We start from the raw sequence: 25468 nt of genomic DNA, 5'->3' as shown, positions 1-25468 counted from the left end.
AACTCTGTTTTGATTTTAAGTAGCATATGTTACATTAGTATTCTCTTAAATTATATGTTAATAGACATATTGTATAACTCTTTGGGTTGGGTTCAACATTATCTCTCCAAGGTTTGTCCATGTTGCTGCATGAATCAGTAGTAGCTCATGTGCTTTTATTGCTGAGTGGTATTTATAATCAGTTTTTACTTTCCTTTGTTGGTTGTTTCTAAATTTGGGTTATTATAAATTAAAGCATTATGAGCATTTTTGATATAAATATTTTTGATAACATGCTTTTATTTCTCTTTGATAAATAAATAAGATAGCATGTGTAAGAAATTCATAAGAAAATGTTGAACTATTTTTCAAAGTGGTTATGTTATTTTATATACCAATGATCCACATATGAGAATTCTAATCATTCTACATCCTTGCCAAAATTTGATGTCAACTATTTTTAATGTTAGCCATTCTAAAGAATGATAATCATATCTTATTGTGGTTTCATATAGTATTTCTGTTATGATTAATAATGTTGAGAACCTTTTCAAGGACTAATTGGCCATTTGAATATCTTTTTTATAAAATGTAGGTTCACATTTTCACGCATTTTTATTACACTGTTTCAGTTATTTATATTTAGTGGTTTTATTTTATATTCTGGATACTATTCCTTTGTCTATTACAGGCACTGCCAATATTTTCTCTAAATCTCTGCCTTGTCCTTTCATTTTCTAAATGATACTTTTTTGATGTGGAAAAGTTTTTGAGTTTGTTGAAGTCCAATGTATCACTTTTATTCCTTTGTGATTAGTGTTTTTTGTCTTAAAAATACTTTCCTACCACAAGGATACCAAAATATACTAAATTTTCATTGTAAATCTTCAAAATTGTATTTTTTTAATTAAGCCTATGATCAATCTTATATTTATTTTGATATTATGAAAGTTAGGAGTCAAAGTTTATTTTCCCCTGTATCTCCATAGTTGTTCAAAACAATTTTTTCAAAATTTTCTTTTCCAATTGAATTTCTTTGAAGCCTTTGAAGAAAATAAAGTGACTATATGTGTGTGGATCTACTTCCAGCCTCTATTCTGTTCCACTGCTCTATCCCTATATTCTTATGCCAATACCATACTTTCTTGATTACTGTAGATTTTTACTAAGTCTTGAAACCAGGAAATGCAAATTCACCAACTCTTCATTTTCAGTATTGCTTTGCCTATTTTAAGTCTTTATATACCCTATGAATTTTACAATCGGCCTGTCAGATTCTGCCAAAAACAACAACAACAAAACCTGCAACGGTTTTGATTTGGGACATTTAATCTGTAGATCAATTTGGAGAAGAATGATATTTTAATAGCAAGTCTTCCAATTCATGACCACAGTATATTTCCTTATGTATTTATTTACGTATTCTTTAATGTTTTTCTTGTAGTTTTCAGTGTAGAGGTTTTGTATACTTGTTATATTTATTCATAAGGATTATCTTTTTGAATATATATTTAATGGGTTTTTTTTTATCTTTCTATCTTCCAACTGTTCGTTTCTTAAGCAGCAATGTAGTTGGCACATTGACCTTGTATCATGCAACTCTGATCAATACTAGTTTTCCATATGTATACATTGTTTAGAATTTTCTACTTGTAGAATTAGGTCCTCTGCATATAAGAATGTCCCTGAGCAAGAACCACCTAAATAACATGATGCTGAAATAATATATTTCATTCTCTTAGATTTCCTAAGTACATGATCACATTCATGAAATATCCTCACACTCTACCCATGACATTTTATCCCCTTCTATAAAATTATTTCTGCTTCTTATTTTTCTTTTTGTCTGATTGCACTGGCTAGAATCTCCAGTTCAATGTTGAGTAGTAGTAAAACATCTTTGTAATATCCTCATGTTAATTGTGATGCTTCCAACACTTTATCATAAAGTGTACTGTTTTTGTAAATATCCTATGTCTGTCTCTTAAAATTTAAACAAGTTTATTGCTAGTTACATGGATTTTATTTTATTTTAATTTAATTTTTAATTTTTCTTTATTTAGAACAACATAAAATAGCAAGTAAAAACACCATAATGAGAGAGAGATTGCAGAAAGTAAAAAGCTTTGTTTTAGTATCTGTTTTAACAACACTTTAGCACTTTTTTCTACTTTTTTGAACAAGGGATCTACATTTTCATTTTGCACTGGGCCCTGTAAATTACACAGCTGGCCCTGCCCTGCTTCCTCATGCTCCAGATTATATCTACTACATCTGTTCTGCCAAGTCAACTCTTTTTTTGTTTGTTTGTTTTAGTATGGATGTGGGCTGAATTTTTTAAAGTTATTTTGGAAATTTATTTAGTTGTCTCATTACAATATCTGCTTTGCTGTACTATTAATAATGGTCTTGGCTTCAGAGTGACAGTCTAGCTCACTAGAAAGAATCAGTTTCACACACATTTCCTTTTCTTCTTTAACAGCTTTGTTGGTGTATAATTGATATGCAAAAACTGCACAGGGACTTCAGTTTCCAGTTGCATATATATGTTAGTCCTCATTCTGCTTAAAAAAGTAAAAAGCTAAACAAGCTGAAAATCAACAATTCTTCTAGGATCTATAAGAGATGAGAACATAAGATAAGTGACTGATCCCAAGATTGGTGAGACAGACAGAAAAATACAGGAGTGACAGGCTACCTGAGCAGAGATTCATGAGAGCAAATTACCCTGGGAACCAATACCAAAGTAGGAAAACCTGTGCTGTAATGACTGGTGAATTGCTGCAACAATGGATAGCCACATGCAAATAACTGAGACAGACTTTACCCCCTTTAAGAAATGAACTCAAAGTAAATGATAGACCTAAATATAAAATGTAAAATTATAAAGCTCTTAGAAAATAACACAGGATAAAATCTAGATGACTTTGGGTATGGCAATATCTTCTTAATGACTTTTTAGATACAACGCCAAAGACTCTATCCATGAAAGAAATAGTTGATAATATGGATTTTATTAAAATTAAAAAGTCTGCTCTGTGAAAGATAGTGCCAAGAAAATGAGAAGGGAAACAACAGACTAGAATAATTTATTTGCAAAAGACACATCTGATAAAAAACTGTTATCCAAAATATAAAAAGAACCCTTAAAACTCAACAAAAAAGCAACAGCCCAATTTAAAAATGGGCCAAAGATCTTAGCAGACATCTCACCAAAGATATACAGATGGCAAATAAACATATGAAAATACGCTCCACATTATATGTCATCAGGAAAATGCAAATTAAAAAACAATGAGACACCAGTCCATACCTATTAGAAAATAGCCGTTATCTAGAATACTGACAATACCAAATGCTAGTAAGGATGTGAAGCAACAGGAACTCATATTCATTAATGGTGATATTGCAAGATAGTACAACCACTGGGGAAGACAGCTTGCCATTTTTTGTTTTTGTTTTTATAAAACTAGACATACTTTTATCATAAGATCGATCATTCATGCTCCTTGGTATTTATTTACACAAAAAAGTTGAAAACATGTCCACACGAAAACCTGTCCATGATGTTTACTACCACTTTATTTGTAGTTGCCAAAACTGGGAAGCCACCAATATTCCCTTTTGAAGGTGAATGGATAAACAAACTGTGGTAAAATTCCAAACAATAGGATATTATTCAGTACTAAAAAGATATGAGCTATTAAACCATGAAAAGACATGGAGGAAGCTTAAATGAATATGACTAAGTGAAAGAAGCCAGTCTGAAAAAGCTACATACTGTATGACTTCAACTATATAACTACCTGGAAAATGCAAAACTATGGAGAGAGCAAAAAGATCAGTGGTTGGAGCAGAGGGAGAGATGAATAGGCAGAACACAGAGAATTTTTAAAACAGTGAAAATCCTCTGCATTGTACTATAGATGGATACATGTGATTATACATTTGTTCAAACTCATAAAATGTCCAACACCAAGAGTGAATCCTAAACTAAACTATGGACTTTAGGTGATTATGTTGAGTCAATATAAGTTCATTAATTGTAACAAATGTAGTACTCTCTTGGGAAATGTTGATAAGGGGGGGGAGGCTATGCATATGTAGATGGAATATGGGAATTCGATACCCTCCCAACAATTTTACTTTGAACCGAAAATTGCTCTAAAAATGCACATATTCAATATATACAATTTGATGAATTTGGTCATATGCGCACACCCATGCGATCATCACACAGTCATGGAAATAGACATTTCCATCACCTCCAACAATTTCCTACAACCCTTTCTTTTATTTTTATTTTTATTTTTGTGTGGTAATAATACATAACATGTTGTCTACCGTCTTAAAATTTTAAGGAAACTATATAGTATTGTTGACTGCAGACACTATGGTACAGCAGGTCTCTAGAACTAATTCAAGTTGTGTAACTGAAACTGTATACCAGTTGAACAACTCCTTATTTCGCCTCCCCTCCGGGCTCTTGAAACTAACATTTTATTCTTCTATGAGTCTATTTCAGGTACCTCATTCAAGTGGAATCATGCAGTATTTGCCCTCTTTTGACTGGCTTTTTACTTAGCATAATGTCCTTCAGGTTCACCTATGTTGTCATAGATGTCAGGATTTCCTTTTTCAAAAACTGAATATTTCATTCTATGTATTAACCACCATTTCTTTATCAATTCGTCTATTGATAGACATTTGGTTTATTTCCATAACTTTGCTAGTGTGAATAGTACGGCAATGAACACAATTCTGATTTCCATTCTTTGAGGTATATACCAAAAGTACAAGCAACTAAAGCAAAAGTGGGTGAGACTACATTGAACTAAACACTTTTCCACAGAAAAGTAAACAATCAAGATAATAAAGAGGCAATGTACATAATGAGAGAAAGTATTTGAAAACCATCTATCTGATAAGGGTTTAATATCCAAAATACATAAGGAACTCACACAACTCAATAGCAAAAAAAAAATCCCAAAATCAAACAAGGAACAGATAACCCAATTTTTAAAAGGACAAAAAAATAAGTATTTCTCCGAAGAAGATATACAAACGGTCAACAAATATTGAAAAAGTGTTCAGTATCAATAATTATCAGGGAAATTCAAATCAAAACCAGAACAAGATATCACTTCACACAGTTAGTATGGTTATTATCAAAACAAAACCAAAAAAAGGTAACCAGTGTTGCTAAGATGTGGAGAAACTGGGAACCCTTGTACAGTGTCATTGGGGATGTAAAATAGTGCAGATGGTAGGAAAAAAGTACATTTAAGTATACTTATTTTTAAAAAAGAATACAGGACAAGAAATAGAACAGTATGCCCAGAGACATATGATGTTTCATTAGGTTTTTCTTGCAAAATTAACTCAAGTAATTTTTAGGAAACTACTTATGCCAGATCCAAGAGAAATAATCTGAGGACCATCCTGGAGTAATCACGTATACTTTATTTTCAAAATTGTTTATTGTGTGATGTGTAATAGGTTTTGAGATCATATAGCTACATCAGAAAATAAGGTAGAGTCCCATATCCTTGAGAGGATTATGTGACTGCTAGTGCTATATACTGATTAGTGAAATATAAAGGTGAAGAGACAGAGAATGATGGCTTTCTTGAGCCATATACATCCAATTACTTCATCTTTCATGACCATGCATAACCCACATATGATATGAGTTGGGGGGGGAGAATTGCCTGGAACCATGGTACCTTTGCTCTGTTCTTACTTTGCAAGTTGCACTGTTTTCTTTTTAGGCAGAAGTGAATATTTATATATTCATATCTTTTTTTACAGCATATATTTCCTTGGATTATTTTTTCTTGCATGACCTCAACACACACACAGACATACACATACAGAGAGAGAAAGAGAGAAACAGAGAGAGAGAGTTTGGTAATATTGTTCTCAAGATTTTATCCAGCCTAACACCCCAGGGATATGATAAATGCTCATGAATGCAATGACTGTACTCTAGGAGCATGCATTTAATTCTGATCTGACTCCTAGGGCATAAAAAAGTCCTCCCAATTTTTTTCACATCACAGCACACATAGAAAAAGATAATAAAGATATGGTACACAGAAGTGATGAGAAGGCTAAGTAAGATTGGTGCTGGCTGAACCCTACTGTGTTTCAAGAGTTTGATCATCAACCTAAATACTGCTAGTAGAGTTAAACTGGTGGTAATTACATTTTGTATATTTATTATTTTTACTTTAACCTTATAATATGGAAATAAATTTTACATGATGAGTATACATTTTTTCATATTAGTATCATTTGATGATGTATAATTATTTTTGCAATTATATCTATATTTTGAGCATGTGTATTCACAAGATTGGCCTATAGTTTTATTTATTTGTTATTTGGTTGGTTGGTCAGTGTGTTATTGGTACTCTTTTTGTTTTAGGGAAATTTATGTCAGGAGTATATAGTTCTTGTAAACTGTGTTGGATAGGTGTCCATGGTTTTGTTTTAGTTTTTTCCTACAGAATATTTTATAAAAAGTGAAAATGATCTTTTTCTTGAATGCTTGCTAGAATCTTCTTCAAGACTGCCTTGGCACTGTCTCTCTTTATAGGTAGAAAATTTACAACCTTTTTATATTGACTGCAGTTATTGATCTCTTGAGGTACTTTGCTTGTTTCTGAGCCAGTTTTAAAAATGTATTTTTTTCCCCAGAAAATTGACCATTTTGTCTATGTTGTCAAATTTATTGCCATAAAGTTGAACACAGTATTCACTTATTATTTTATCTCTCTTGCTTAAATCTTTAGTTACGTGCTTTTTTTGTTCCCAGTCTTGCTTGTGCATGCTTTTTCCTCTTTTCTTTTTTCTTTTCTTTTTTCTCTCTAATCACACTTACCATAGATTTGCTAATTCAATAGTGTTTGTAAAGAAGAGGAATTTTTAATTAATAGACTATATAATGTTTTTTCTGGTTCATTAATTCTGGCTTTATAGCGATTACTCTCTTCTAATTATTTCATCCTTTCTATTTAAAAAGATAAACATTTAACACTATATATTTTCCTATGAGTATTCTCTTGGCTCTTTCCAAGTGTTTTCATATGTGTTTGGTTCTTCTTTCTTATAATATTGCTTGCCTTTAGACAATTGGTTCTGCTTGGACCCATGCTTGCTTTTATACTGTTAATTTCTTATGTTAACTGAATTATATCTCTATTCACTATAGCCTTTATATAAATATATACACCCTTTTTATATAAAGGGATATGGTGCTGCCCGGTTTCATGTGAATGATTCAATAGGGGGTAAAGTTCAACTGCTGATGTTTAAAATGAGCCAGTGTCACATCTGAGACAGGAATCTAATTCTCCTTCCTGAGTGTCAGTGGTCATCCTGGACTTTGCTTTTTCTCTCTAGTGCATTATTTCACTCTAGTTATTGCTCCCAACTTTTATTTCATCTCTTTATGATCTTTCAGATGAAGGATCCATTTCTTTTTTTTAACATTTTATTTATTTTTTTGAGAGAGAGAGAGTGAGAGAGATCACAAGCAGGGTGAGAGGCAGAGGGAGAAGCGGACTTCCCGCTGAGCAGAGCGCCAATGCGGGGCTCGATCCCAGAACCCTGGGATCATGACCTGAGCCGAAGGCAGATGCTTAACTGACTGAGCCACCCAGGCACCCCATGAAGGATCCACTTCTTATTTTACATTGTAATTGTACATTGTAAATAGATTGATAGATTGGTTGGTCGATACCTGTATGTGTATGTATATACGTGCATGGTGCATGTATATGTGTATGTGTGAATGCTTATGCATTCACGGGTATTTATTTTAATCAGCTATTCAAATACCTATATTATTGATAGAGTAATTAATTTTGAGAATTGAGGGGCTTAAGATATATGTAACACATTTAATTTATTTCCTGTATTCTGAACCAGTTGAGGGATAAAGGGTATGGAAGTCAAAATACCAAATTTTAGGAGTTGTGAATTATGTACTCAAGGTGCACGATCACTATGATTGTATCACTGAATTTAAGAGCATTATTTTCCCCACCCCAAAACAGATAGTACTAAGAAAACACTGTTCATTCTTCATAGAAAAGAGAATATCTAGAGAAGCAAAATAGCTAATGTGCTTTCTGTAGGTAGGCAGATCTGAAGACAGGGGAAAGGGAAAGACCTGAAATGCATATTCCTAGTTTTTATGCACCATTTACCATTCAGATAGTTTATTCCTCCTACTGTGGGGAAAGGTGGGTAAGCGGAGAAAGGGCAAGACTGTCTTAGTACTGGATGTTACTTTACTTGGATATATGAGAAACTGAGAAGAAATGTTTTCCTCTCTCCTTTCAATGACTCATAGATTCAAAGCAGCTGAGAGCTAATAGAGAGGAGATAAAACATGTAAGTCATTGGTTAACAGTAGGTGGTGGAATTACAAGAATCATCTGAGGAGTTTTATCAACATGCATCTCTAATGGTCTTGATTCAGAACTTCTGATCTAAGAAAAGCTATTGTTGAGTTTAATAAGAGTAGCTAACATTTGTTCAGTGTTTAGCAAACTAATGCTCATCAGTTAGAAATGCCTTATTAAGGCTGTTTAGCAATATGTGTTCAAATGAGGATTAGAATATAAAAGCCTCACTCTTTCTTTTTTTTTTTTTTAAGATTTTATTTATTTATTTGACAGAGATAGAGACAGCCAGCGAGAGAGGGAACACAAGCAGGGGGAGTGGGAGAGGAAGAAGCAGGCTCACAGCGGAGGAGCCTGATGTGGGGCTTGATCCCATAATGCTGCGATCACGCCCTGAGCCGAAGGCAAACGCTTAACCGCTGTGCCACCCAGGCACCCCTAAAAGCCTCACTCTTATCATTGCCTCTCATTGCCCAGACAAATAATTTTTTAAAGCTAATTTGTAACTTTTTATAGTGACAGATGATAACTACACTTATCATGGTGAGAATTTTGTACTTTGTATAAAGTCTTCAATCACTGTGAAATTAATATTATATGCCAACTATATTTTAATTAAAAATAAAATAATAATTGGATCTGACAGCTATTTGAGGATTAAAAGATATAATATTGTACATGAAGTACAGTGTCTGATACCTTAGTAACTTAATTATTTCACCTGAAAAATATAGGACAATTTACTTCAGTAATAATCTAGGCCTAAGAATGTCCTTTGGATTTCTGAAACAATTATGAAAAAGAATGGGAAGGAAGAAGGGAAATGGAGAACTCATATGGTGCTGTATGGAAAAATGATATTGATAACAAAAAGGAGATGAAACAAAAGGAAGTTAACTCCAAGGTCCTAGCCCAAGATTTGGAGAAGACTGTGGCTATCCAAAAATAATTTGGTAGTCACACTGTCATTCAATTTGATACCGAACTAAGCATTTGTCAAATCTTGCATTTGTTGAAATGTTGTGTAAAAAGAATTAAATGAGAAGAATGAGACACAGAAAAAAAAAATTAACCCAGAAAGCATAGAGTGTCAAGGAGTAGATTTTTAATAGATAAGAGCCAAAGAGATGAAGGAAGATTAGAACTAAGAATTCTATGGCATTTTTTAAAGGAGTTTATTGATAAGATTTGCTAGACCAGGTCTTATATCAGAAGACTGCAAGGCACTGAGAAGAGCCTGTATGTAAAAGTGGATCGCACCCTCTTCCTGTGTCTTTTGCACATGAGTGATGTACTTACGAATAGCAGATGACATACTTTGAGTTATTTTCCTTTTAGTGGCAATACATTTTGTTGAGTCATGTATGTTTTCTTCATAATGAAACTTTATCTTTACTGATAGCATGTGTTTTGTAAGGTAATTTCCTATGAGTAGCATCAAACAATAATCTAGCTTGTTCTGGAGTTGATTTGATAATCACTTGGCTAGGAGGTAGCCAGAAGAGCTAGTTCGTTTCTTTCTTTCTTTTTCTTTCTTTCTTTCTTTCTTTCTTTCTTTCTTTCTTTCTTTCTTTCTTTCTTTCTTTCTTTCTTTCTTTCTTTTTCTTTCTTTTGCCTTTCTGCCTTTCTCTTTCTTTTTTCATAGATAGCATTTTTACAAAAAAGACACTTCTCATAAATAATCTGATTAATACTGTTTGTATGTCCCATCCAGGAATGATTTGTGACAGTTGGTGTGATAATGAATTTTCATCAAGAAAATTTTAGGTGAAATAAGTAAGATATAGAATAGTAAATTTCACAAATAAAATACTGTCACAGGATTTAACTAAAAACTCTTTTGTGCTATCAAAAGATATGTGTATTGTAAGTTTGGCACTCCACCCAGGTCCCCTTAGATATCTTTTACAGTTTGTGTACTTTTCATAGAAGGGACCCTCAGGCTACTAGAGTGTACTTTCCTGACATTTTCTGAAAGCCAGATAGATAATTTTTTTCTGTCTGGAGCTGCCCATAACCAATGACTAACAGGCATGTGACAGTTGTAAGAAAGATCTGGCTCATTTGCCTTAGGTCAGTTAAACTGAGAGGTGAAACTTATACTTCACTGTTCCCCTATGGGATCAGCCCTATGTTACCTTCGGCATGACTTAGCTTGAGGTCTCATCCTTGTTTGGCAACCTCCTGTTTTCTACTCTGTTGCCCACATTTCCTTATTGGTTTTCCCTCTGAACATGTCCTCATATATCATTTGTAAACTTACCCTCAACTCGGGAGTCTCTTTCTGGGGAGACTAGCCTAAGAAAATGCTTCATGAGATTTTTGGTTACTTACTGTGTAGTATATAAAGCATCTTATAATGAATGAATTATCCCAAGGAACTAGGTATCCAAATGAAGTATCTTCAGATGATTAAAGAGTTAATCAGCATAATAATATCTATTTAAAATATTTATTGAGCACCTATATGTATAAGGTACTATTTATGGAATCACCAAAGCAAATGTCATATTCCAAAATAAGAAGCAGGACTGTGGAGGAGGATTTTCAAAGGATGAGTTATAAAAGATTTTAATTGTTTTAATGCTTTTCCATTTTCACTCACTTTTGTGAAGTCTAAAGGCATCTGGAGTTAGAGGCTAAAATAGGATTTACCAACAAAGCTATGGTCTCCTCTGAGATCCACTTCCCCACCAGAGGAGGAGGGAGTGAAGCTTTAAGAAAACTCAGTGAGCTTGATTAATGCCCTGTGAAGAGTGCACTGGCATTTGACTCCTATAGAGATATCTAAAGGGAGAGTGATGAAATGACTAGCAGATTTGACACACAAGTGATACAAAAGTAGCTGCTTTGGGTGGCCCACCCTCCCAGAGCTTGCTGGGATAAAGCATCTGTTTTTACCAAAGACCACATGTGTGCCATGCTATGAGAGAGTTAGCATGGTTTTGTCTTGGACACCATCCAAGAAAACTGCCTTGAGGTGTAAAAAGATCTCAGCAAAGAGACATTCGAGATACCACTGTAAACTTTAACACTGAACAAAGACAAAATGGCTGAAATGTGTAGAGATACCTTTTCAAGACATCTTTAGATAACTAACGCCAGCCTCTAAGTGATGGGCAATATCCGTAAAATTTTCCAAAAGTGAAAATTCAATTACAATACTTTCAAGTCCCTGAGGCTGATGCTATATTAGTACAAGACTAAGTTGAGTTACAGCATTCCTCTTGCTGCTACATTTTCTCTCTCTTTATAGCAAAACCTTGTAAAGATCAGAAACTTTGTCATATAGGAAAGGGCAGATCACCCACTTTTCATGACTCCAGAGGCATCATTCCCATTAAACGAAACGTGGGTGCTGTTTCAGAATGTATGCAGCTTAGCAGTTCATGATAAGAGAAATAGAAGTGTTGGCTGGGAAGAGAGAAGAGTGAAATAATCATCTTTCCCAATATACTTGAAGGCTAAAAGGCTCAGGGAATCATGTATAGCTTAAATTAAGAATGAAAATTTGACAAACACACATGGCTACACAATCAAATGACAGTAAACTGAGACTATGAATTATGATTTGGAATGATCAGACTGTTTTTGTTACCTAAGTACCACCATAAAATTCATGTGTTTTAGTAGGCAACTTCCAAGATGGTCCTCAATGATCTTGTCTACATGTATTCATGCCCTTGTTTAATCTTCTCCCTCTGGCTGTGAACTAGGTCTGGTGACCCTTTTCTAATGAGTAGAAATATGGCAAAAGTAGTGCACATCACTACTGAGATTAGGTTCCCAATGACTGTAAACTCTGTTATGCTGGCATTGTTTATTCTACCTTGTGCAGGTTCATTCTAATCAAGCCAGCTACCATATTAAGAGCTGTTGTATGAAGAGGCCCATGTAGCAAGAAAGTGAGAGAAACCTATTGTCAACAGCTTGTGAGACATTCAGGCCTTCTTTTCAACAACTTGTAAGGAAATAAATCCTGTCAACAATGAGTAGAATAAGCTTTGAGACTGATCCACACCCATCAGGTCTACAAATGAGACTATATCACTGGCCAGCACCATGATTGTAGCTTTGTGTCAGACCCAGAGCCTGAAGGCCCAGCTAAGCCATGTCTGGATTCTTGACTCTCAGAAATGGTGAGATAATAAATGTTGTTATTTTAAGCCAGTAAGTTCTGGGGCAACGTGTTACAGAGCAATAGATAACTAAACATGAACCCTGCCTTCAATTTCATCCACAGGGATCAGAAGATATAAGTCTAGCAACTAAATATAAGGAACACTAGGAGGCAAAGATAAAAAATTTTGTCTTCTCCTAATACTCCAGAGGACCTGCTCTCATAAATGTAACCATTACAAAACCTACATAAAACATATTATCTGATTTTTGGCAGTTTACAATTTCACACTGGAAATCTGCACCAAAGCAGGATATTCTAAGGAATAATTAAAAATGTATGTACTGGAAATTTCCAAGGCCCTATTTGTAGAATTCATAAAATCCTAGAAGGCTATAAGTTCTTTTCCCTACCTCTAGCTCAGAACTCCCACTAACAGTGAGTTATCTCCAGTTAAGGACCATCTCAGTATCCTACAGTTGTTACCTCTGTTTTCAACATGCTTTCACATATAAAAATTCACATGCACACACTCGCACAACCTCCAGAAGGGATTTAAGTATAGAAGACTATATTGAAGATTAGAATAGTGGTAGGAAGAACAGAAGATATATTGACGTTCAAAAACATACATTGATTTAGGGGCGCCTGGGTGGCACAGCGGTTAAGTGCCTGCCTTCGGCTCAGGGCGTGATCCCAGCGTTCTGGGATCGAGCCCCACGTCAGGCTCCTCTGCTATGAGCCTGCTTCTTCCTCTCCCACTCCCCCTGCTTGTGTTCCCTCTCTCACTGGCTGTCTCTATCTCTGTCAAATAAATAAATAAAATCTTAAAAAAAAAAATACATTGATTTAAAAAGAAATTTTAGAACAACAATTACAATCATTATTTCCCTCCAATTAGAAATTTTTATAAGCTGCTTCATTTTATATAGTACCCAATTCCATATAATCTCAGTATTTAGTTATTCAGACAATGCCCTTCCCTTTCTAATTCTTTGTCCCTTCTTTCTTAAGAACAAAAATATGTTCCTCTAGTTAATTACCTACATTGTACACTTGGTTACTCTCTTCAGTTTCTGAGGCCCTTAGCTAATACCCATACTCTAAAGGTCAACCCCTCTACCCTAGACACCTATTAAAATATTGTATTACAAAAGCATGACAATTTTTAATTAAAATCAATTCTGTTTCAAGCTGCTATTTTTCACCCGGTAATGGAGGTTGACAGTAATCTAATTTAGATTGATGCTATGGACACTGAGGTGTGCTCCCCATATATCCTTCTCTTTTTAAGACAGAAGCATTCATTTCCCCCTAGCTGCTTAGGCTGTGACAACTAAACCTGACAGCTGAATGCTCCATGCTGAAGAGAGCCACCTTGTCCAAATATGGGACATTGTTTTTGAGAGGCAGTCTGCTCCAATGATGGACCAATGTTGGGGTGTAAGAGTCTCATCTCCTTGCCACAATATTTTTTTCCTTTGCCTTAGTCTGTTCCTATGCTATCCCTATATGTTAATCACTCCTAACTTTCTGCTCACACACTCTATGTGTAGAACTTGTGTGTTGATCACTGTCAATAAATCTTTACCTTTGAGTTTTATTCTCGGGGAACCTAATCAGCAAATATTGGCTGGATAGAATAGCAGACTTGAGGAGGATGTTAATGAGATGGATTTTAGATACATTGGATTCTGTGTACTATTAGACGGCTAGTGTAAATTGCTTGCTGGCAGCAAAGAGAATAGATAGAAGAGAAAACAAAGTTGAATATATAGATGTTGGAGTAATCAATACACTGATACATTTTAAATTACAGGAGTTACCTAGTTTCCTTTTGTTGAAAAAAAAAATCCACAAACAACAAACAAAACTTGTCCTTTGGTTTCCAAGACAGCCAAATTGGTTTTTCTCAGGAATTTTTCCCCAAGTTCACTTCTTACTTCTCACTGCTAATAAACCAGTCTAATTACTTTTACGTTAAATAACTAATTCATTCAAATAATATCAACTTAATTCCTATAATGTACCATAGAAGGTCTAGGATATGTTGTAATGAACAGCAGAGAAAATTTTTCGCCTAATAATTAGGAGACAGACATCAATGATGTGACATAATAAAGATTCAGGCAAAGATTATGATGGGTGAATTTGCTTGGTGTGCTCAGCATCATAAAGAAGACCAGTGTAGTTGGAAAGTAGTAAATAAAGCAGGAGAATATACAGAGATGAGTTAAAGAGTTTAACATGTGTTATAAATTATAGGGCTTTTAGACCATGCTTTGAATTTGTTCTTCATTTTAATAGCAGCAAGAAGAAACTGGAGATTTTATGCAACACATAAATTTATGCATTAATTATTAAAATTTACTGAGCACCTACCCTGTATTTATATCTCTTAGTACTAGGGTTCCAATGGTGAACAAAACAGATTACCTACTTCTATCTACATTCTCATGATATAAGACATTGACAATAGAGAAATAGTAGAGAAGAATAATAGAGTAGAAAAATGACAGTAAATGAATAAACAACTAAATATTTGTGTATTAAAATATCAGGTAGTGATAAAACACATACAAAAAATAAAGCAGCATAAGAATATAAAGAATGACAAAGGATATTCGTTTAAAATGTGTAATCAGGGAAGACTTTTTCAGTACAAACCAGAATAAAGCACAAGAAAAAAATATAAAAATAATTGCATTCATTGTTACAATCATATTTAAACTTTAGACTATTGTATTAGCTGAAAAAAATTCTTAGAGACATAGATTTGAGATTCACAAGCAAATAGATGAGTTTTAGAACATTGATATTGGATAAGTTCACCTTAGAAGAGAATGTAGAAAGGAAAGAGATGAAAACAGAAGCATGCAAATCTCAACAAGAGTCTTTCCATTGAGAAGAAAGAAGAGAGTGCCACTGAAATCGAGTAAAGTGAGAAGAGTGTTAAGTGGTGAAAGTGTAAGTCTGAGAAAATGAATAGGTTCTGAGAAATTCTCCTGGGAATCAAAAAAGATGTGATCACTTGGGGTGGGTTAAAACGAGTTTTTTGATGATCCTCTTACACATTCTGTGTGCTGGCGAAATACGTTGATCATGTTGAATTTGGTGATGTGGCAGAGTAGAAATAATTTTAGGAGCACAGTTCTTAATAATGGAGGAGAAAGTGTGAGCCAAGGCAGAAATGGAGGAACTGGCAACGGACAGGAAGAGAACTCTTTCCACTGTAACAAGGGAGAGACTCCCAATTGAAAGTAAGATTATCACCTCAAAATTAACAACTACAAAATGCACTCACCGAATTTCTCCAGTCTTTTCTTTATGTGTTTCCTAACTCAGTCACTAGAACGAACTAAATGTCCAAGACAGAAAGAAAAGAAAAGAAAAGAAAATCTTCAAATCCCTTTCCCCATCACTAAAATCCAACACAACCAACTAAATTATCTCTAAACCCTTAAACTTCAGTGAGAGTGAGGCATACTGGTGGGATAAAGGTGAAGCTCTTCAGTGCAGTCTCAGCCCCCAGGGGGTACCTTTTCTAGGGATTATGGTTGCTTTTTATATCTGCTTTATTCTGTTCTTTAACGTTCTCTTTATTTCTTACTAGTCAATCTCTCATTAATCCAATACCCTATTTTAGTTAATAATTCTTTAGTATCAGTTTTCCCTATTTGAATTATTGTGCAGATTCTCTCTCCCAATTTTAATTGGACCAGTATCTCTCCATCAGTTCACATAAGAAGTGAAACTGAAATTCAAAACCAGATCTATCAACGGCAGATAGTAATATTTAAGAAACTGCACCATCAACAGTCTATACCTTAGTTGAACAATGAACTCAAGTTTTTATTAAATATCTTAGTGAGCAGAACTTTTGAAAAGATAACAGTGATTACCCATGTTGTTCTGTGTTGCCAGGCAGTTGGTTACGACTAGAAATATCATTCATTCAGTAAATACTGAGAGAGCCCTTGCCATACTCAGTGTAATGCTGTAGGCCCTTGAACTAGAGAAATAAATTAGACCGATGAAATCTCTAATTTCACAGACTACTTCTGAAAAAGAAAGTGTCATAAAGTTTTACTGCTGATGTTTTGGGTGCTTCAGCATTGTTTTATGGAGGAAATGGATGCGTATGCTTTGTGTTCTTATGATTATCAACACTCATGTGCAAACTTTGTACGTTTCTATAGACTATTATTGACTATTATTACTTTACTCATCATATTCTATTTTACACCTACTAAGTTTACATATCTATAATAATAGGAGAAATAAAAAGCAAATGAATATAGAATTTTAAGTTACTGTTTTATTGGGACTTTATAAAACTTACATTACAAAATATAAAAAGAGATTTGATACTTTTTCTTAAAGAGAGTGAAAATAGAGTACACATAACGATGTTTTCTCTTCACTCAAAATGCCATTCAAAATGTATGATTTCAGGGTGCCTGTGTGGCTCAGTCAGTTAAGCATCTGCTTTCAGCTCAGGTCATGATCTCAGGGTCCTGGGATCCAGCCCCTCTTAGGGCTCCCTGCTCAGCGGGAAGTCTGCTTCTCCCTCTCCCTCTGTCCATTCCCCTGCTCGTGCTCCCTCTCTCTCTCTCTCAAATAAATAAATGAAATCTTTAAAAAAAATGTATGATTTCACACTATGCCACTATTTCATAAGTTCCACTTCTTGCAGATGAAAATTCCTGATGGTTTAATATCCCCTATGGGCACTTTTTATCCCTTCCCACTTCCTTTTTGAAGATTATTGTAACAGAGGAATTCTTTCTGCTCCTAACTAATGGCAATTTGAAATATATTTCATAAAGGTTTCTTATGGAAATTATAAAGAACTTTTCTCTTTATACTACTCACATCAAGCGTCACACTTTTTTCATGTGGAAATAGATTATTTCTTGATCCAATACATCAGAATCTTTGCTTTTTGTGTGCATTTGAGATGTTACTCATTATATATCAAATACATTAATTAAAACTTACTATTATTTAATGAGATAGGTGTCTTACAAAATAGACAACTACAGAAGACACATATTGAAAATCAAGTATTACTTTTAAAATAGTCATTGATGTATTAACTTAATAATCAACATCTCCATCATTTCCTATTTAAAAATGTAAATATGTCAAAAAAGATGTAAATATATCACCAGAAATGAGTTTCTAATCATAGTCTCCTGATACTTTTTAAAGAGTCACAGGAAAATATGCACAGCATGGTGGTAGAGAATCTGTTGCAGAATAGACAAAATATTAGAATCTAGGAATGTCTTCCTTCTTGACTAGCATTACCCCTAAACACTATTAATTTCTAAATCCCTTTTTTATAATTAAAAAAAAAGAAATTTCAAAAAAATTTCAAAAAGAAATTAATACACTCTCAAACTTAGGAAGGATTCTTATATTTGACCACAAAATTAATTCTGAAAAACATATAATTTTTTAAATTTCTTTTTTTCTTAAAGTTTGTATTTAAATTCCAGTTAAAAAAATAAATAGTTTTTAAGTAAAGTATCTCTCTTATCAATCAGCTATTTTAACTACAGAAAATAGTTACCAAAAAAAAATGCCCAGTGGCAGCTGGGTGGCTCTGTCAGTTAAGCATCTGACTTTGGCTCAGGTCATGAACTCAGGGTCCTGAAATCGAGCCCTGCATTGGTCTCCCTGCTCAGCTGGGAGTCTGCTTGTCCTTCTCCCTCTGGTTCTCCCCCTGCTGATGCTCTTTTTTTCTCTCTCTCTCTCAAATAAGTAAATAAAATCTTTAAAAAAAAAAAAAAAAGCCTGCCCAAACCATAACTGTTCGTTTGAAAAGCATACAAATTCCAATAAATTAACACAAGTCAGATTAATGCTAATAATTTGTTAGACATATAAATTGAGAAAATATATGCATAGCTGAACTTTCTTAATATGTAAATCAAGATTTCCAAATTCCTTGGTAGTGAAATATTTGATGTAGATTGTAATACAGTAAATCTGGCTTAATATAACATGTTTATAGCTGAAATACCTACATTCTAAACAAACAAAACTGTGCTTAGTATGTTAAATGTTTCAAACATATAGCATATTTAAGGACATAATATGAATTAGAGAAAATATATGGGTACTTCATTTTTCAACCAGAGAGAATTTAATATTTACACTTGGTAAGGGTTCTCTATGTGCCAAGAAAAAAAACTGTTCTCTTTCTTCATTTATTTTTTTGAGTGTGCGACAGGGACTCTCCAAGTATCCAAGTCACTAGAAATAGAAGAGTAGTTGGCTCTAACTAATTGTTTTATTTTGTCCTCAAACTACACTGTGAGTTATTAATATCCCCTCTACAACAGATCACAAAACTGGAAATAGTAGTAGTAGTTAAGTTGCAAAGTCACCATTACAGCCCATGCCTGTCTGTAGAAGTAGACGGTTTGAGGACAACACCAGTTTACTATGCTTATTAGTAGAAAAAAGATAATAAAGTCAGCTTGGCAACTTTGTCCTATACTACCATTTGTTTCGGATAGAGTTAGTTCATGAAAATGGTGTTATACAAGTTTTATATTTATTCATTCATTGCTGTGTCTATGTTGAACATTGATTAACTTAGATCTCATATAAACAAGATTCCTTTTTTTCATTAAGAAAGAATCACAGTTTTAAACATTTATTTTCTCTGAGAAAGAAAGGGATTAAGGTGTTCAAATTAAAATCAATAAGAGCATGATTTGAAGGAGATACTATTCTACAGAATTACATCAGGCAGAAACTATTATAAAGATATTTGCTTGTGATTGATAAACCTGAATATATATAATTAAAATCATAATCAAATGACGTGCGGAGTTCTGTACTTTCATCCAACAAAATTTCATTACATTATTATTTTATATTATATATTTTTATTTGAACGATGGTTTGCATTCAGTTTTGCGAATGTATACGTGAAAATTAAATCTGTGATTAGTTAGGCTTAAAGATCAGCTCCAATTCTTCTATACCAAGTTCTCCATTCTTAAACTTCTCTTGTTGAGGTCAATCTTTTTCTTACTGTAAAATTTTATTCCTTTCTCCAAGTTACCTTCTTATATCATATAGAAGAAGCCAAACCATTATCTAACATATTTTTGTTTCTGTAATAAAATATTGTCAAAGTTCATTGAGTAAAACTTCCAACAAACCATTATTTAATATCCCTTTAATTCAGATAATAGTAGAATTTTATCTAACATTTAACCGTAGAAATTAGTGTCTGCTAGTAAGTATGTATGTTGTAAAACTCATTTTCCACTCACGTATCTTCTCACTGATAGCCACATTTGGATTTTGGGTAGCATTATTCTCCCAGTCATCCAGGATTGAATCACTTGAATTACACTTTTTTTCTCATTTTCCACATCTGCTAAAACTTATATTTTGAATTCATCATTTACTTTCCATCTCCACAATCATTGCTTATCCTTATATAACTCATGCACAGACACTCAATGCAACCTGGTGGCTCAGCACAGTGCTAAGTGCTGGATGTTACCATACAGACATGTTTCCAGCCCCTGTGGATCTTGTAAAAAGTATCTCTTCCTGACACTTACCTTTGTACAGCACTTTATCGTTAAATTGTACATTTTCCAGGATGCAATGTAGTATCATCAAACGCTTGATACTTTCTGCCATATTAATTTGTAGGAATTACACTTTCTGAAAAGATATGAAAGTTGTGTTGGGGAGTCAAGAGTAGAAACACTAACCTTGAACAGATGCTTACATTAGAAAGGTAGCAGCAAGAAAGAGGAAAGAGATGGTTTCCAAGTTTTCTGTTTGATACAAACTCTGTTTCTTGGAATCAAAGCAAATGGTAGAAAAGAGTTCATGGCCCCATGTTCCTCCAGTCATGCAGAGTTTGCAGTTGTTTCATGAGGTGACGAAAAGTTCTAGTATTGATGGTTTTTATAAATGTAATTCACATTTAGTTGATATTTATCCCAATTTCTGGCATTTGTTTTTCTGTCATTCTCAGGTTTAGTACTTTTAATGAGTTTTCATGTGTTTCCTGTTTTGGGAATAGTTTAAAGGAAAATAGGAAGAATTTGACTCCATTGTAATCCAGAAGTTACCCCAATTTTTTTTATTGTAGTATAAATATTGAATAGGTTTATTTTACTTTTCTTTTGAAGAGTCCATTAAGTAGTTGATTTATTCATCATGCCATCTGTTTTTTCCCCTTTTACTTTTAGGACACCAAAGGAGGAACATGTTTTGAAACTTTAGTTTAATAAAGAGAGAGAGAAACAAAAAGAGAGAAAAAGCAGATGAACTTACACATGAACATGCACAGCAGCCAGCTGTGTTTGCTTTCTTTTGTATCTTTAAACATCAGTTTAATATTACTTTTCTTTTTTTTACATGAATACTGCCATAGATTGCCAACAAGGCATTTTTGGACCACTTTCAAAGCATTATAAGAAAATATACCCACATGGCAAACATTTTTCTTTTCCCTTCATCCTAGTTATTCCATTTGTGATTGATGTAGTACAACAAAAATGTATACTTCAAATACAATATAAATTATTTTTTGTAAATTTGATCAAAATAACTTTCCCTCTATAACGTAAAAAGAAAAAAAAACCTAATTTTTTATAACTAGAAAATCTAGGAATAATTATTTTGTAATATATAATATTATTTTAACTACCATTAGAAATGCATTATTTAGTGTAATGCATCATATTTGTATTTTAAGAATACTTTATTATAAAAATAAAAACACGTAGGTCTGTCTGCTAAGGTCTAATACAGAAATAAAATACATTAAACTAACAAACAAACAAGGAAATATCTCATGATTGCTTTCCAGAATAATTCTGATGAAATGAAATGTGTGATAAGCAGCATGTCCTCAAGGGAAGGAGTAAATCACAGCTCCAGCAGCACTGTATTCTGGGAATCATCAAATACACAAGAAATCTAAGTAGGCTATTATTAGGCTAAATAGGAAGTCTTTTTTTTTTAAGTACAGAATGGTATCACTTTACATAATTTCTAAAACTTTCTATTTTAGTTTTAAATTTAACATATAACCAATTAGATAATTCCTGGCCTAAAAGCACTGTGGCAAAAACAACCTGAAAGAAATTTAAGAACCATTTTAACACATGAATTTTAATGTAGTTGAATAAAGATTCATTTTAAAATGTAATCATAATCCTTATACATTTTATAGCTTTTATAAAAAATATATTCATTGCAGAAAATTTAGAACATACTAATAAGAAAAAAATTTATTTTCTTTGCAAAACTTAAGGAAAATATGTAGTACAAGGTAATTATTTTTCTAATTTAATTTTCTATTTATAAATGTGTTACATATTGTGCTCTGAAATAGTGTTCCTTGAATGACTAAATAAATGAATAACTAGAAATATCCAAACTAGTTGACAGAAGCTATCAAAATTTATTTCATATGTTCTTCATATATTTTTTAAAGATTTTATTTTTTAGAGTGCACACATGCATATATACCAGTGCGTGTGAGGGAGGGAGGAGCGGAGGGAGGAGCAGAGAGAGTCCAGAAAGAGGAAGAGAATCTCAAGCAGACTCCCTGCTGAGCATGGAGCCTGATTTGGGACTCCATCTCACCCCTGCAAGCTCATGACCTGAGCTGAAACCGAGAGTCAGCTGCTTATCCGAGAGCCACCCAGGTGCCCCAGTAGTCTTAATATTTTAATTTTCATCTTCTTTTATACCAATATATTTCGACAATAGTCACTGAAGAAGAACAAAGATGGAAAAGAAGGAGAACAAGGAGAAGAAAAAGAAGACAAAAACGAGGAAGAAGGAAATAAGGCAGAGGAGAAGAGAAAGAAGTCACTTCATACATACACTTCATACACACAAAGCAACACTTTATGAGTGGATACCTACCCAATGAGTTAGGTATATTTATTTTCATCTGCATTTTTCCAATAAGGAAATCAAGGCACAAATAAGTAAAATACCTTGTCCAAGTTAACATAGCTATTAAATGTTGGAAGCAGAACTTGATTTTAAGAGTCCGGTTCAAAGTCCATGCTTTTAATTGATATTTATTCTGATAGAAATAACTAAGACAAGTATATACAATGAAGATGAAGAAAATAAGAGAATTAAACATATTTTCTTTTAATTCTTTACTGTTTGTTAGGAGAAAAAATGAGTTCAGAGCTGGTATTGAGGTTGTGTTCCACAAAGTCCACAAGGTTATAGCTATCGATCTCTTTGCTCCATTCTGCAGACCTCACTCATATTCTCCAAATTTCCCCCAAGGTCAAGCTGGGTGTTTTAACCTTCAAATCTACATTTTAGCCAATTAAAAAGAAAGGACACAAGCTACACCTTAAAGGAATTATCCTGGAGCACCTGGGTGGCACAGTTGGTTAAGTGGCTGCCTTCGGCTCAGGTCATGGGATCAAGCCCTACGTCAGGCTCCCTGCTCTGCTTCTCCCTCTCCCTCTGCCTGCCGCTCTGCCTACTTGTGCTCTCTCTCTCTACCTCTCTGTCAAATAAAGTCTTAAAAAAAATAAAGGCATTATCATGAATTCATATACATCCTTTCCCTTGTATCTTCAATAGCCAGATTATACTCCATTAGTCATAGGTAGGCAAAGGAAATTGGAGTTTTTCTATGTTATTAAATGTTATCTTAACTGAATCAAAGGGAAAACAAGTATTAAGTTAGTGTTAGCAGTCACTGCCATAGGGAGATACACAGATATTATCACAACTAATGCATTCAATTTTTTTAAATTTCATAGTTTATATAGCTATTAAGTGTTAGAGCTAGGGTTTGAATTTAGCAACCTAAGTCAAGGCAATATGGCATTAAGAAGAGATACTAATGAAAACAAAATGTTTATTGAACTCATTTGGATGTGGACAGCCTTGGAACAAGACTATAATGAGTATTCATCTAAAGTACTAAAAGAAACTAAAATAATTAAGACAAGTATAAAGCCAATATTGACTTTTAGCTTTAGGTAAAATATTGCCTAAGATGAAGATATCTAATTTTCACTGGATAGAAAATTACACATATCAAGCCCAGTGCAGAATTCGTTGAGAATTCATAAAATACATTGCTCTACTAAATATGAGGAAGATCCCACTAATAAATAGTTAGAAATCATCCTAGCTATAAAAAAAATTATACTGCAGGCATGCTTTCAAAATGGGTAAAAAAAAAAAATTTAATATTAAAGGTTTACATGTCTATAATTTTTTAGGTTAAAAGCTTATAGGAGATTAATCCTAATTGTTTTGGCATATGACATTATCTTACTGGAATTAAAACTTAATGAAAAGTAAAGATCATATATCATTATTGAATCCCATGATCTCTAAATATCAATAGAGATAACAGATTTACATTTAAGAAGGATTATCTGAGGAAATTTATTTAATTTTTAAATCCCATTGAATAAAAGAAATTGTATGTAATTCATGTATATAACCACTTTTTCAGATGTTCAACGTAGTTGTGATGTAAAAATCTTCTGTTCTACTTAAACACAGGAGAAGCAGTAGGCAACTGCTCTTAAGCATTATAGTAACTTTCTATGCCCACTGAGTCTACTCATATTTATTAGGACAAAATAAAGGATTCTGGGGCTAAGCAAATAAGAAGGAGGATAGAATATAAAGATCAGTATAGGAGGAAGGAAGAGAAATTTCACCTCAAAGTTCAAATAAATAATAAAGATAAATCTTAGGTACTCAGAGATGATTTGAATTCTTCCCTGGAATTCCCTGGAGTTTGGTACTTTATAATGAAGGGGAAAAAAAAGTCAACCCATGAAATAAAGAAACAAACACACTTCAAATTCTTCATCGAAGGAAGGAACTTAAAATACGATTTCAGAAAAGTCAAAGATTCTCCTCTTTGGGAGAGAAAATACTGCTCTGTGAACACGCTGAGGAGCGGCCATGAAAACGAGCCATTCACATGTCCTGTCTTGGGGACCCCATGGCTGACTCAGCTCCTCCACATCCACCATCACAACTGTGCCAACGTCACCGTTCCACAGCTTTCTCCCACCAAATCACTGAGTGGGGCAGGATATTGGTGCTGAACCATCTCTGTGGGAAGTAGGAATCCTCTGACGGGTGCCTTTGACTCATGGATTCACCATTAGCCTGGCCAAAATTTTCTCAGAACTCTGCTGTTGTCTGAGACTTCCTACTCAATCCTTTTTTCTTCCTGCTTTCCCTCGCAGGCCAGATCTGCACTGTGGGCTGAAGTTCCCCCTACTTCCTTTCCTTTATTCTTCATAGTTGTTTCCCTCAATAAATCTCCTGCGTGTCTGATCCCATCTGAGCATCTGCTTCTTGGGGAAGCAGAACTAATGCAGTTTGTATAGGAAGTTACATCAGAGAGTGAATCCTGGAGCCAAGATGTAGGAAATTTTAGAACAGTATGTAAATTCTTGGGATAATTTTTATTCTTAATGTTTATAAATCACATCATTAGAAAACAGCTGATTCTCCCAAGGTCTTTAAAGATAAGAATAACATGAATATAACATAATTTTGACTTTTTTATTTAATGCTATTTTGATTAACTTAAGAATTTTATTTAATATGGCCTAGACCTACTTATATGGGAATATATGCCCTCAGATAATATAAAGCTTTGGAGGTTTTTTGTTTCTGTTTTTGTTTTCTGTGTAAAATTTGTCTGGCAACTGAAATCTAAGCTCTTGAAAGCAGTCAGTGAAAATACAATAAACAAAATTGTTGAACAAATTAACATGTAAGACATCTACGAGACCCTTTAGATATTTACATAATGAATGATTACGCTCTATAAGTAGATTTTGTTTTTTCTCATATAATCCAATAAATTAAATCAATCTCTATGAAAATCTTAGCTCATTTTGTATCATTGCATCTTTATTCTTTTGCACTTCAAGTGATA

The sequence above is a fragment of the Ursus americanus genome, chromosome 17 (genome assembly GCF_024610735.1).
Source record: "Ursus americanus isolate L20-20 chromosome 17, mUrsAme1.1.p, whole genome shotgun sequence".
Taxonomy (NCBI): Eukaryota; Metazoa; Chordata; class Mammalia; order Carnivora; family Ursidae; genus Ursus; species Ursus americanus.
This window is presented reverse-complemented; position numbering follows the sequence as displayed.